This window comes from Manis pentadactyla, chromosome 13, assembly GCF_030020395.1.
Source record: "Manis pentadactyla isolate mManPen7 chromosome 13, mManPen7.hap1, whole genome shotgun sequence".
Lineage (NCBI taxonomy): Eukaryota > Metazoa > Chordata > Mammalia > Pholidota > Manidae > Manis > Manis pentadactyla.
This window is the reverse complement of record NC_080031.1, coordinates 10274130-10287569: the sequence shown is the minus strand read 5'-3', so window position 1 is coordinate 10287569 and position 13440 is coordinate 10274130. Positions and strand designations below refer to the sequence as shown.

At 39.0% G+C, this 13440-nt stretch overlaps 1 pseudogene; it reads left to right on the top strand.

The window, feature by feature from the left end:
* The first annotated feature begins 3474 nt into the window (after positions 1-3474).
* LOC118934561 (olfactory receptor 145-like) lies at positions 3475-12792 on the top strand (annotated as a pseudogene).
* The last annotated feature ends 648 nt before the right edge of the window (positions 12793-13440 follow it).

The following is a 13440-nucleotide window of genomic DNA, read 5'->3' as shown; positions in this document are numbered from 1 at the left end:
GAGTATGGTTACATAGAAAAGCATAGAAGCCATTTGTGCTTATCAACCCAGCACTCAGGTAAGCATACCTTGGTGGTAAGTGGGATCTCTGTGGGAGATGAGGAGTGCAGGAGGAATTGAGCAGCATTTACTACTGAGGATCAGCAATCCTTACTGGTTTATCAAACATACATATCTTTCACCACCAATAACCTGCATGACCTTTGTAAATGCTGAGCCTAGGTGACTGGGCTGCTTGGAGTCTGTACCACTGTGGTTCCCTGGATGAAGAGCCATTCTTTGCACATCCCAAACCTGAGTGGCTCCATCCATAAGCATCCTCCCTCCCACAACCACATGAACTATGTGCCCTGGAACCCAACACAGCATGCACTTTATACCTAAATCTTGGTCAACACCTGTATATATATAACAGAGCTGACATCAAGAGGTATCCCCTCAGCTGTGACTTCTCCCAGTAGGGAAAAGAGCAGAATTCCAACAGCCTTCATCACTTATGACAGCTTCAGATTCACCAACAATGATTCCAGCTGATGGAGTGACTAGAGTTCATTCCTTCTGTGTCTATATAGTCTCTTTAGACTTAAGGACACACATAGGCTGAATGTCATGTAAAGGAAAAAATATTCCATGGAAATGGTAACCATAGGAAACCAGGTATGGCTATAGTTACATCTGAAAAATATAGTCTTAAAGTCAGAATCTGTCAGAAAGACATAAAGAAGATTATTATACATAGATCAGTTATATTGTACAGAAATACATTATAATTATACATACATGCGTACCCAGCAACAGGTCACATATATTACAATACAGATGTAGATGTATTTGAAGGGAGAAAATTATAGCAATACAGTAACAGTAGGGAACTTAACTACCCCTCTTTCAACAATGGAAAGAACATCCAAACACAAAATCAGTAAAGAGCTGCAGACTTGACCAACCCTATAGACAAAAGGGAACTAAAAGACATAAGAGAACATATCACCAAACAACAAATGGGTGTACATTCTTCCCAAGTTCCTGTGGGATATTTCCAGGATAGATTGCATATTACATCCCAAAACAAGTCAACAAATTTAAGAAGATAGAAATCCTTGCAAGTATCTTTTGGACCAGAATTGTATTCCACTAGATAGCAGTAATAGTGAAAAATGGGAAAACTGACAAATATATGGAAAGTCACTATACAATCCTGAAGAACCTTTAGGTCAAAGAAGAAATCACATGGAATCTAATGTATCTTGGAATATATGAATATAAAAATATAACATACCAAAATTTATGTAATAATTTAAAAGCAGTTCTAAAGGAACATTCATAACAGGTATACAAAAGGTGAACAAAGATTTGAAATAAAAAAGCCTACCTTTATTTATGAATGTACAACAAAAAAAGCCTAAAGTTAATGTAGACAAGTAATAAAGATAAGAGCAGAAATAAATCAAACACTGAATAGAAAAAGCAATAAATCTAAGATTAAATGTTTTTTAAAAGTATCAAAATTTAAAATTGCTTTTGTAGACTGAGAAAAAAAGGGAGAAGACTCCAATATATTGATAGAAGGTATTATAGTAGATGACTCAAAAAGCAGAAGAATCACAATGTATTATTATGAACATTAGATGAGAACAAAATGGATAACCTAGAAAAACAGATCAGTTCCTAGAAACACACAAGCTACCTAAACTGAATAATAATTAGAAAGTCTGAAAGCACCAAACACGGAAAAATTGAATCTGTAATCAGAACCTCTCAACAAGAAAAGCCCAGGCGCAGATGCCCTGAGTGAATAGTACCAAACATTTCAAGAAGAAATGATACTAAATCACCTTAAAATATTCTAAAAAAATAGGAGACATGGGAATATTTCTTACATCTTATTAGGCCAACACTGGAAAATTTTTTGGAAAACACAAAAATTAGAGGAAATAAAAGTCTGATGAGCCTCACAATGGAAGATCTGCCAAAATTTATGAAAACACAAAAAATGACAGCTGACATTGGCAATTTACCATAGACCAGGCACTGTCATAACCTTTGTTTTATTTTTATTTTTTAATTTTATTTATTTTTGAGAGGGCATCTCTCATATTTATTGATCAAATGGTTGTTAACAATAATACAATTCTGTATAGGGGAGTCAATGCTCAATGCACAATCATTAATCCACCCCAACCCTAATTCTCGTCAGTCTCCAATCTTCTGATGCATAAGGAACAAGTTCTTACATGGTGAACAAATTCTTACATAGTGAATAAGTTCTTACATGGTGAACAGTACAAGGGCAGTCATCACAGAAAGTTTCAGTTTTGATCACGCATTATGAACTACAAACAATCAGGTCAGATATGAATATTCATTTGATTTACATACTTGATTTATATGTGGATCCCACATTTCTCCCTTTATTATTATTTTTATTATTGTTTTTAATAAAATGCTGAAGTGGTAGGTAGATGTAAGATAAAGGTAGAAAACATAGTTTAGTGCTGTAAGAGAGCAAATGTAGATGATCAGGTGTGTGCCTGTAGACTATGTGTTAATCCAAGCTAGACAAGGGCAATAAAACATCCACGTATGCAGAAGATTTCTCTCAGAACAGGGGGGGTGAGGTTCTAAGCCTCACCTCTGTTGATCCCCAATTTCTTACCTGATGACCCCCCTGCGACTGTGCCTGACTTAGGTTGTTCCTCCCTTGAGGAATCTTACCCGTCTCTGGCTAACCAGTCATGTTCCAGGGCCATAAAGAGAAATGTTAAGTTGGTAAGTGAGAGAGAAGCCATATTGTTTGAAAAGGTTAGCTTTTTACTTCTTTGCAGATGTATGACCTGTGGCTTCTATGCCCAGCATTTGTCTTGAGGTGTCTTTACCACTTCGAAGAATTATGATACTCGGTAAATTCGATATGAGGCACGAATTCTATTTAAGGGTTGTAATCAGGAAGGGAGAAGAAAAGCTATAGAAGTAGCAGACGGAAGAAAACATGGGACGATTGATTATTTCTTTGACATATCTTCTTCTAGAGTAACTTAAGCATGTATAGGTTTTAAACTACTAATTAAATTGCACACACACATTAGCATAATAGGAATACAGTTACATAACCAAAGCAGACCTATAATTACCAGCCATCTCCAGTGAAACCAAGAAAACTAGTTAGGCATCCTAGGCATTTGTGAAAATTTATCTATGATATGATGGATATTGTCCAACTGAACTTGAACAGTCTGAGAGAAATCAGACAAGTTAAAACAATCCATTCCTGGGAACTGTTTACATCCCATATGTTCTTTTAACAGTAGATAGTCTGTAGTTGTAAGATGTTGGAGCGCTACAATTTGCACTTCTCCTAATTCTTGGTTGAGTTCAGACAGTATAGATACAGTTAAATTTGTTGTTTTACTGTATGCACAGGCCAGCTTAGATATCTCCTTCTTCATTCCCATGGAATGTCCAGCAACCGGTGGGATGCACGCAGCTACAACTGCAGCATCGCCTGGATATTTATTCAGGTATTTTGACGATCATTTTCTGGTAAGACTCTTCCAGAGATTGCTGATGTTAGAAGTTCTTATTCATATGGTATCTTAGTTCATTTTCTGGGTAGCCAAATTAGGCTTAGATCCTCTGTATAAACACTAACAGACCCTTTGCCCACACTTTGATATGCCCTTTATACCATTGTGTAGGACTCATTGGAGATCACCACACAGAAACTGCTTTTTTTTTTTTTAAGAGAAAGGAATATTATCAGAAAAGTGTACCTCCATAGCCGATCATCTGACACCCTTTAAGTGATCAAAATTAAGGATATTTAAAGCATGCATTAATCATTGATTTACAGTTAGTTTTATCCTATCAGGGAGTAATCTCCCTTTTCTTTCTTTATTTCTTTCTTTTTTTTTTGTTCTCTTTAATGTACACTTACATGAAGAATATTATGTTTACTAGGCTCTCCCCTATACGAGGAACCCACTATATATACCCCTTTACAGTCACGGTCCATCAGCATAGCTAAATGTTGTAGAATCACTACTTTTCTTCTCTGTGTTGTACAGCCCTCCTCTTTCTCCCACCCCCCCATGCATGCTGATCTTAACACCCCCACTTCTTTTTCCCGCCCTTATCGCTCCCTACCCACCCATCCTCCCCAGTCCCTTTCCCTTTGGTACCGTATACTTCATTCTTGGGTTCTGTGTTTCTGCTGCTGTTTTGTTCCTTCAGTTATTCCTTTGTTCTTATACTCCACAGATGAGTGAAATCATTTTTTATTTCTCTTTCTCTGCTTGGCTTATTTCACTGAGCATAATACCCTCCAGCTCCATCCATGTTGCTGCAAATGGCAGGATTTGCCCTCTTCTTATGGCTGAGTAGTATTCCATTGTGTATATGTACCACATCTTCTTTATCCATTCATCTACCGATGGACATTTAGGTTGCTTCCAAATCTTGGCTTTTGGAAATAGTGCTGCGATAAAAATAGGGGTGCATCTGTCTTTCTCAAACTTGATTGCTGCATTCTTAGGGTAAATTCCTAGGAGTGGAATTCCTGGGTCAAATGGTAAGTCTGTTTTGAGCATTTTGATGAACCTCCATACTGCTTTCCACAATGGTTGAACTAGTTTACATTCCCACCAGCAGTGTAGGAGGGTTCCCCTTTCTCCACAGCCTCGCCAACATTTGTTGTTGTTTGTCTTTTGGATGGCAGCCATCCTTACTGGTGTGAGGTGATACCTCATTGTAGTTTTAATTTGCATTTCTCTGATAATTAGTGATGTGGAGCATCTTTTCATGTATCTGTTGTCCATTTGTATTTCTTTTTTGGAGAACTGTCTGTTCAGTTCCTCTGCCCAATTTTTAATTGGATTATTTGATTTTTGTTTGTTGAGGCGTGTGAGCTCTTTACATATTTTGGACGTCAAGCCTTCATAGGATCTGTCACTTACAAATATATTCTCCCATACTGTAGGGTTCTTTTTTGTTCTATTGATGGTGTCTTTTCCTGTACAGAAGCTTTTCCGCTTAATATAGTCCCACTTGTTCATTTTTGCTGTTGTTTTCCTTGCCCGGGGAGATATGTTCAAGAAGAGGTCACTCATGTTTATGTCTAAGAGGCTTTTGCCTATGTTTTTTTCCACAAGTTTAATGGTTTCATGGCTTACATTCATGTCTTAGATCCATTCTGAGTTTACTTTCATATATGGAGTTAGACAATGGTCCAGTTTCATTCTCCTACATGTAGCTGCCCAGTGTTGCCAGCACCATGTGTTGAAGAGACTGTCATTTCGCCATTGTTTGTCCATGGCTCCTTTGTCAAGTATAAATTGACCATATATATTTGGGTTAATGTCTGGAGTCTCTAGTCTGTTCCACTGGTCTGTGGCTCTGTTCTTGTGCCAGGACCAAATTTTCTTGATCACTATGGCTTTATAGTAGAGCTTGAAATTGGGGAGTGAGATCCCCCCTACTTTATTCTTCTTTCTCAGGATTGCTTTGGCTATTCGGGGTCTTTGGTGTTTCCATATGAATTTTTGTATTATTTGTTACAGTTCTTTGAAGAATGTTGCTGGTAATTTGATAGGGATTGCATCAAATCTGTATATTGCTTTGGGCATGATGGCCAGTTTGATGATATTAATTCATCCTAGCCACGAGCATGGGATGAGTTTCCATTTGTTAGTGTCCCCTTTAATTTCTCTTAAGAGTGACTTGTAGTTTTCAGGGTATAGATCATTCTCTTCTTTGGTTAGATTTATTCCTAGGTATTTTATTCTTTTTGATGCAATTGTGAATGGAATTGTTTTCCTGATTTCTCTTTCTATTGGTTCATTGTTAGTGTGTAGGAAATCTACAGATTTCTGTGTGTTAATTTTGTATCCCTCAACTTTGCTGTATTCCGATATCAGTTCTACTAGTTCTGGGGTGTAGTCTTTAGGGTTTTTTATGTACATTATCATGTCATCTGCAAATAGTGACAGTTTAACTTCTTCTTTACCAATCTGGATTCCTTGTATTTCTTTGTTTTGTCTGATTGCCGTGACTAGGACCTCCAGTACTATGTTAAATAACAGTGGGGAGAGTGGGCATCCCTGTCTAGTTCCCAATCTCAGAGGAAAAGCTTTCAGCTTCTTGCTGTTCAGTATAATGTTGGCTGTGGGTTTATGATATATGGCCTTTATTATGTTGAGGTACTTGCCCTCTATTCCCATTTGGTGAGGGTTTTTATCATGAATGGATGTTGAATTTTGTCAAATGCGTTTTCAGCATCTATGGAGATGATCATGTGGTTTTTGTCTGTCTTTTTGTTGATGTGGTGATTGATGTTGATGGATTTTCGAATGTTGTACCATCCTTGCATCCCTAGGATGAATTCCACTCGGTCATGGTGTGTGATCCTTTTGATATACTTTTGAATTCAGTTTGCTAATATTTTATTAAGTATTTTTGCATCTACATTCATCAGGGATACTGGTCTGTATTGTTATTTTTTGGCGGGGTCTTTGCCTGGTTTTGGTATTAGGGTGATGTTGGCTTCATAGAATGAGTTTGGGAGTGTTCCCTCCTCTTCTATTTTTTGGAAAACTTTAACGAGAATGGGTATTATGTCTTCTCTGTGTGTCTGATAAAATTCTGAGTTAAATCCGTCCGGCCCGGGTGTTTTGTTCCTGGGTAGTTTTTTGATTGCTGTTTCAATTTCTTTCCTCGTAATTGGTTTGTTTAACTTTTGTGTTTCTTCCTTGGTCAGTCTTGGAAGGTTGTATTTTTCTAGGAAGTTGTCCTTTTCTTCTAGGTTTTCCAGCTTGTTGGCATATAGGTTTTCTTAGTAGTCTTTAATAATTCTTTGTATTTCTGTGGAGTCTGTCATGATTTTTCCGTTCTCATTTCTGATTCTGTTGATTTGTGTTGATTCTCTTTTTCTCTTAATAAGATTCGCTAGAGGTTTATCTATTTTGTTTATTTTCTCAATGAACCAGCTCTTGGTTTCATTGATTTTGCTATTGTTTTATTCTTCTCAATTTTGTTTATTTCTTCTCTGATTTTTATTATGTCCCTCCTTCTGCTGACTTTAGGCCTCATTTGTTCTTCTTTTTCCAGTTTCGATGATTGTGATGTTAGTCTATTCATTTACGATTGTTCTTCCTTCTTCAAGTGTGCCTGGATCACTATATACTTTCCTCTTAAGACTGCTTTCACTGCGTCCCACAGAAGTTGGGGCTTTGTGTTGTTGTTGTCATTTGTTTCTATATATTCCTTGATCTCTATTTTAATGTGTTCATTGTTCCTTTGATTATTTAGGAGCATGTTTTTAAGTCTCCATGTGTTTGTGAGCCTTTTTGTTTTCTTTGTAGAATTTATTTCTGGTTTTATACCTTTGTGGTCTGAGAAATTGGTTGGTAGAATTTCAATATTTTGGATTTTGCTGAGGCTCTTTTTGTGGGCTAGTATGTGGTCTTTTGTGGAGAATGTTCCATGTGCACTTGAGAAGAATGTATATCCTGTTGCTTTTGGATGTAGAGTTCTATAGATGTCTATTTGGTCCATCTGCTCTACTGTGTTGTTCAGTACTTCCGTGTCCTTACTTATTTTCTGCCCGGTGGATCTATCTTTTGGCGTGAGTGGTGTTTTGAAGTCTCCAAAAATGAATGAATGCATTGCAGTCTATTTCTCCCTTTAGTTCTGTTAGTATTTGTTTCACATATGCTGGTGCTCCTGTGTTGGGTGCATATATATTTAGAATGGTTATATCCTCTTATTGGACTGAGCCCTTTATCTTTATGTGTGTCCTTCTTTATCTCTTGTTATTATCTTTGTTTTGAAGTCTATTTTGTCTGATATTAGTACTGCAACCCCTGCTTTCTTCTCGCTGTTGTTTGCCTGAAATATGTTTTCCCATCCCTTGACTTTTAGTCTGTACATGTCTTTGGGTTTGAGGTGAGTTTCTTGTAAGCAGCATATAGATGGGTCTTGCTTTTTTATCCATTCTATTACACTGTGTCTTTTGATTGGTGCATTCAGTCCATTTACATTTAGGGTGACTTTGGAAGATATGTACTTATTGCCATTGCAGGCTTTAAATTCATGGTTACCAAAGGTTCAAGGTTAGCCTCTTTAGTATCTTACTGCCTAACTTAGCTCGCTTATTGAGCTGTTATATACACTGTCTAGAGATTCTTTTCTTCTCTCCCTTCTTATTCTTCCTCCTCTCTTCTTCATATGTTGGCTGTTTTGTTCTGTGCTCTTTCTAGGAGTGCTCCCATCTAGAGCAGTCCCTGTAAGATGTCCTGTAGAGGTGGTTTGTGTTTAGCAAATTCCCTCAGCTTTTGCTTGTCTGGGAATTGTTTAATCCCACCGTCATATTTAAATGATAGTCGTGCTGGATACAGTATCCTTTGTTGAAAGCCCTTCTGTTTCATTGCATTAAATATATCATGCCATTCTCTTCTGGCCGGTAGGGTTTCTGTCGAGAAGTCTGATGTTAGCCTGATGGGTTTTTCTTTATAGGTGACCTTTTTCTCTCTATCTGCATTTAAAACTCTTTCCTTGTCCTTGATCTTTGCCAATTTAGTTATTATGTATGTTGGTCTTGTCCTCCTTGGATCCTTTCTGTTGAGAGTTCTGTGTATTTCCGTGTTCTGTTCAATTATTTCCTCCCCCAGTTTGGGGAAGTTTTCAGCATTTATTTCTTTCAAGATACTTTCCATCCCTTTTCCTCTCTCTTCTTCTTCTGGTACCCCTATAATACGGATATTGCTCCTTTTGGATTGGTCACACAGTTCTCTTAATATTGTTTCATTCCTGGAGATCCTTTTGTCTCTCTCTATGTCAGCTTCTATGCGTTCCTGTTCTCTGGTTTCAATTCCATCAATGGTCTCTTGCATCCTATCCATTCTGCTTATAAACTCTTCCAGAGTTTGTTTCATTTCTTTAATCTCCTTTCTGGCATCTGTGATCTCCCTCCGGACTTCATCCCATTTCTCTTGCATATTTCTCTGTATCTCTATCAGCATATTTATGAGTTTTATTTTGAATTCTTTGTCAGGAAGACTGGTTAGGTCCGTCTCCTTCTCTGGTGTCTCTGTCATTTTGGTTTGCCTTTAATTTTGTCTTTTCATGGTGATAGGAATAGTTTGCAGAGCTGGGACGAGTGACGTCTGGAAGAACTTCCCTTCTTGTTAGTTTGTGGCCCTCCTCTCCTGGGAGAACAGCGACCTCTAGTGGCTTGTGCTGGGCAGCTGTGTGCAGACAGGGCTTCTGCTTCCTGCCCGGCTGCTATGGAGTTTATCTCCGCTGTTGGTGTGGGCGTGGCTTGGCTCGGGCGTCTGCTCCAAAGTGGTGGAGTCGCGTTGGAGGGGGAGCGGCCTCTAGGCTATTTATCTCCATAAGAGTTGTCTGTGCTCCCTGCAGCCCCTGGAATTAGGGTGCCCAGAAATCCCTGGATTCCCTACCTCTGGATTAAGTGTCCCACCCTGCCCCTTTAAGACTTCCAAAAAGCACCCACCAAAACAAAACAATGACCACACACACACACAAAAAAAGTGGCCGCTCGCTTTTCTTTTGTTCTCCAGCACCGGCCTCCGATACCTGCTCGCCGGTCTTGCTGCCCATTTTCCCTAGTATTGGTGTCCCTGTCCCTTTAAGACTTCCAAAAAGGCACACACCTCAAAAAAAAAACAAAAACAACAAAATGGCCACTCGCTTTTCTTATGTCCTCCAGCACCAGGCCTCCTGTACCTGCTCACCATTCTTGCTGCCCTTTTTCCGTAGTATCCAGGGCCCTGCACATGCACTGTGTCTGCGCTCTGTCCCGGATGGCTGGGGCTGGGTGTTCAGCAGTCCTGGGTTCCCTCTCCCTCCTGCTCTGCCTCCTCTTCTCCTGCCAGGAGTTGGGGGGAGGGGTGCTCGGGTCCCGCTGGGTGGGGGCTTGTATCTTACCCCCTTCACAAGGCGCTGGGTTCTCGCAAGTGTGGATGTGGTCTGGATGTTGCCATGTGTCCTCTGGTCTTTATTCTAGGAAGAGATGTCTTTGCTATATTTTCATAGATATATGTGGTTTTGGGAGGAGACTTCTGCTGCTCTACTCATGCCACCATCTTGGCTCCGCCCCCTATAACCTTTTGACTTTCATTTTTTCATTTAATCATCATAAGAGCTCATTGAAGGAGATGTTATTTTCACCACACCTTTTTGCAGAAAAGAGCCAGAGGAATAAAGAAATTAATTTTCCCAAGGTGTTACTGTTAGTGAGAGCAGGAGCAGGACTCATACACACACCCACTAAGTCTTTAGCCCCTATTCTGTTTTGTTATGAGAAGAAATAGATGATCTTGGTCACTGAAATGTTTCATAAATGATATCAGCATTGTGAGGTAGAAATTTCCAGTAGGTGTTCAAAAGTTAAGTTTTTGGAAGAAATATATGACATTGCAAGTTATTTTAGAGATATCACAGGAGACAAATGAAGTGATACCCTGCATCTTGAAAATTTTCAGGTAAAGAAACAAAATTCTTGGAATCAGAACCCTTGCAGAAAACGTTCCACTCAGGATCTGGGAAGAAAGAAAGAACAGCATACATTTCTCTTCTGAGATGATGATGACAGGGAGATGGGAGTACAGTTTTGAGTCTGTCTTGGGAGATGGGGAATCCCTCCAGTGAATGGAAAAATGAGTAAATATTGAGTCCCTAAGCAAATAAAGACAGATCCATGGCCCAGGGTGTAATATACAATCCTGTTATTTCCATTTTACTCCCAAGGGGAAAAGATACAGCAAACTTCTACCCTGTTTATAACCAGATGAATTATATCATAAAATCCACGTTCAATCATCTGTATCGTAATAAGTGGCAAATATGATAGCAATAAAGACCTTATTTTTCTCTGCTCTTTAAAAGGACCCAAAGTCTTATTCTGAAATTATGGTCTCTAGTTCAGAAAGATTTCCAATGCACGTCTGAGATAAAATCTATAGAATTCTCTAAAAATTAAAAGAACCAAAGTCTCAGAGCTTGAAATTGCCCTTCCAGGCCCTCAGGGGTGAATAACGATGATAAGAAAGCACTGAGGTTATCTGGCCTAAGGAGGATGAGTTCTTCATTTCCTTTTATAAGTGACACTATCTCTCCCTTTACAGGAGACATCCCTCTTGTTGCGAGATGGATATGTAGGGACACTTAATACACCACTTTGCTTTTCCATTATGTGAAGTTATGAGATTAAAGTAAAAATGGAAGCAGAATCTATTTGAGGTGAGACCTCTGTTCAGACATTAAGGGGCTCAGGGTGTGCAGTATCTTATTAAGGTCCCTCTCTTCTATATTTATGGCTTTCATTCTGTGATCTAAGCAGTACCTTAACCTCTCTAGGTGTGATTCCTCAGTGTTACATTAGAAACCATGTTCTTGGTCCCCCCACTGCCAAGTCTGAGCTGCACTACAGGGCAGCACCTGGATGTAGGGATCCCTGCCTCCAATTTTACTGGTGAGGGGAGGGTTCAGGTGAATGAGGACGTGATGCGATGAGAGTAGGACAGTCCATCCTGGCGTATCCTTCCGCATCCCTTCTCCCTTGGTTTTCTCAGTAGCCATGTCTGCATAGGGCAGCACCGGCCTTCCCTCTGCAGTCTCATTTTGTGATCCCTTGTCACATTGATCTTATAAAGGGCTCTAATAAAGGAAGAAATAGTGTCACTTGGTATGATATTGCTAAAGGAAGATTTTACAGTGGTTCAGATTGGATTATTGCCACATATCCCCAGCCTATATATCTTCTGTAGGAAGAAATGTTATGAGAAGAGCTGGTTTTCCTTTAATTTAAACCCTTTTTCCTGTGCTCACAGACTCGCTTGGAAAAGATTGGCTGCTGGAAATGGCTCTCTCATTGCTGAATTTATTCTATTGGGATTAACAGACAAACCAGATCTCCAGCTGCCCCTGTTCTGCCTGTTTTTAGGAATGTACACGCTCACTGTGTTGGGAAATTTGGACTTGATGATTCTAATTGGGCCGAATTCACACCTGCACACCCCCATGTACTTTTTCCTTTTTATCTTGTCTTTTATAGACTTCTTTTATTCTTAAGTATTTACATCAAAAATGTTGATGAATTTCTTACCGGAGAAAAATATTATCTCCTACATATGGTGCCTGACCCAGTTCTGTTTTTTCTGTTTTTTTGCTAGTTCTGAATACTATTTGCTGACATTAATGGCCTATGATCGCTATGTGGCCATCTGTACCCCACTTTTGTATAATGTCTCCATGAACCCTAAAGTGTGTTCCAGCCTTATGCTTGGTACATACTTCGTGGCATTCTGTGGTTCCATGGCCCACACTGGATGCCTGCTGAGACTGACCTTCTGTGATGCCAACACCATCAACCATTATTTCTGTGACATCCTCCCTGTGCTCTAGCTCTCTTGCACCAGCACGTACATCAATGAGCTGGTGGTGTTCATTGTGGGGGGCATCAACATCCTTGTGCCCAGCATCACCATCTTTGTCTCCTACGGTTTCATCCTCTCCAGCATCTTCCACATCACCTCCACTGAGGGCAGGTTCACAGCCTTCAGCACCTGCAGCTCCCACATCATTGCTGTTTCTTTGTTCTTTGGATCATTTGCTTTTATGTATCTCCAACCATCTTCTGCTGGATCCATGAATGTGGGAAAAATCTCTTCTGTCTTTTATACCAATGTGATCCCGATGATGAACCCTTTAATTAATAGTTTGAGGAACAAAGATGTTAAACTTGCTCTGAGAAAAACTCTGAGTAGAAGAAAGTTTTGATCAGAAACAGTGTCACTATGTAGTTGATTATAAGATTGGTATATTCTGTTTATTATAGTAGTTTATGTGAAAACCTTTTTACCATGTTGTAGGAAATTTGAATCTTGTCTCAATTTGTTTTCTGTTTCTTAATGGTACACTTTCCTACCTCACTGTTTTTACAATATCTTCTTTTTCCTCTTTTACCAGGTTAAAAGGAACAATTAAACATACTTTTTTCCCCCAGTGTCATTATGGAGTATGTTTTTTTCTTGTGGAAAAAATTAACAGAGTTGGAAATGATTTAGAAAACTAACACTAGGTTAATATTTGATGTTGAATTCTGTCAAATGCTTTTTCAGCATCTATGGAGATGATCATGTGGTTTTTGTCCTTTTTGTTGAAGTGGTGGTTGATGTTGATTGAGTTTTGAATACTGAACCATCCTTTCATCCCTGGGATAAATCCTACTTGGTCATTATAGATGATCTTGATGTTTTTTGAATTTGGTTTGCTAATATTTTGTGGGGTGTTTTTGCATATATGTTCATCAGGGGTATTGGTCTGAAACTTTCTTTTTTTGTAGTGTGTCCGCCTGGTTTTGGTATTAGTGTGATGCTGGCCTCATAGAATGAGTTTGGAAGTATTCCCTCCTTTTCTTCTCTTTGG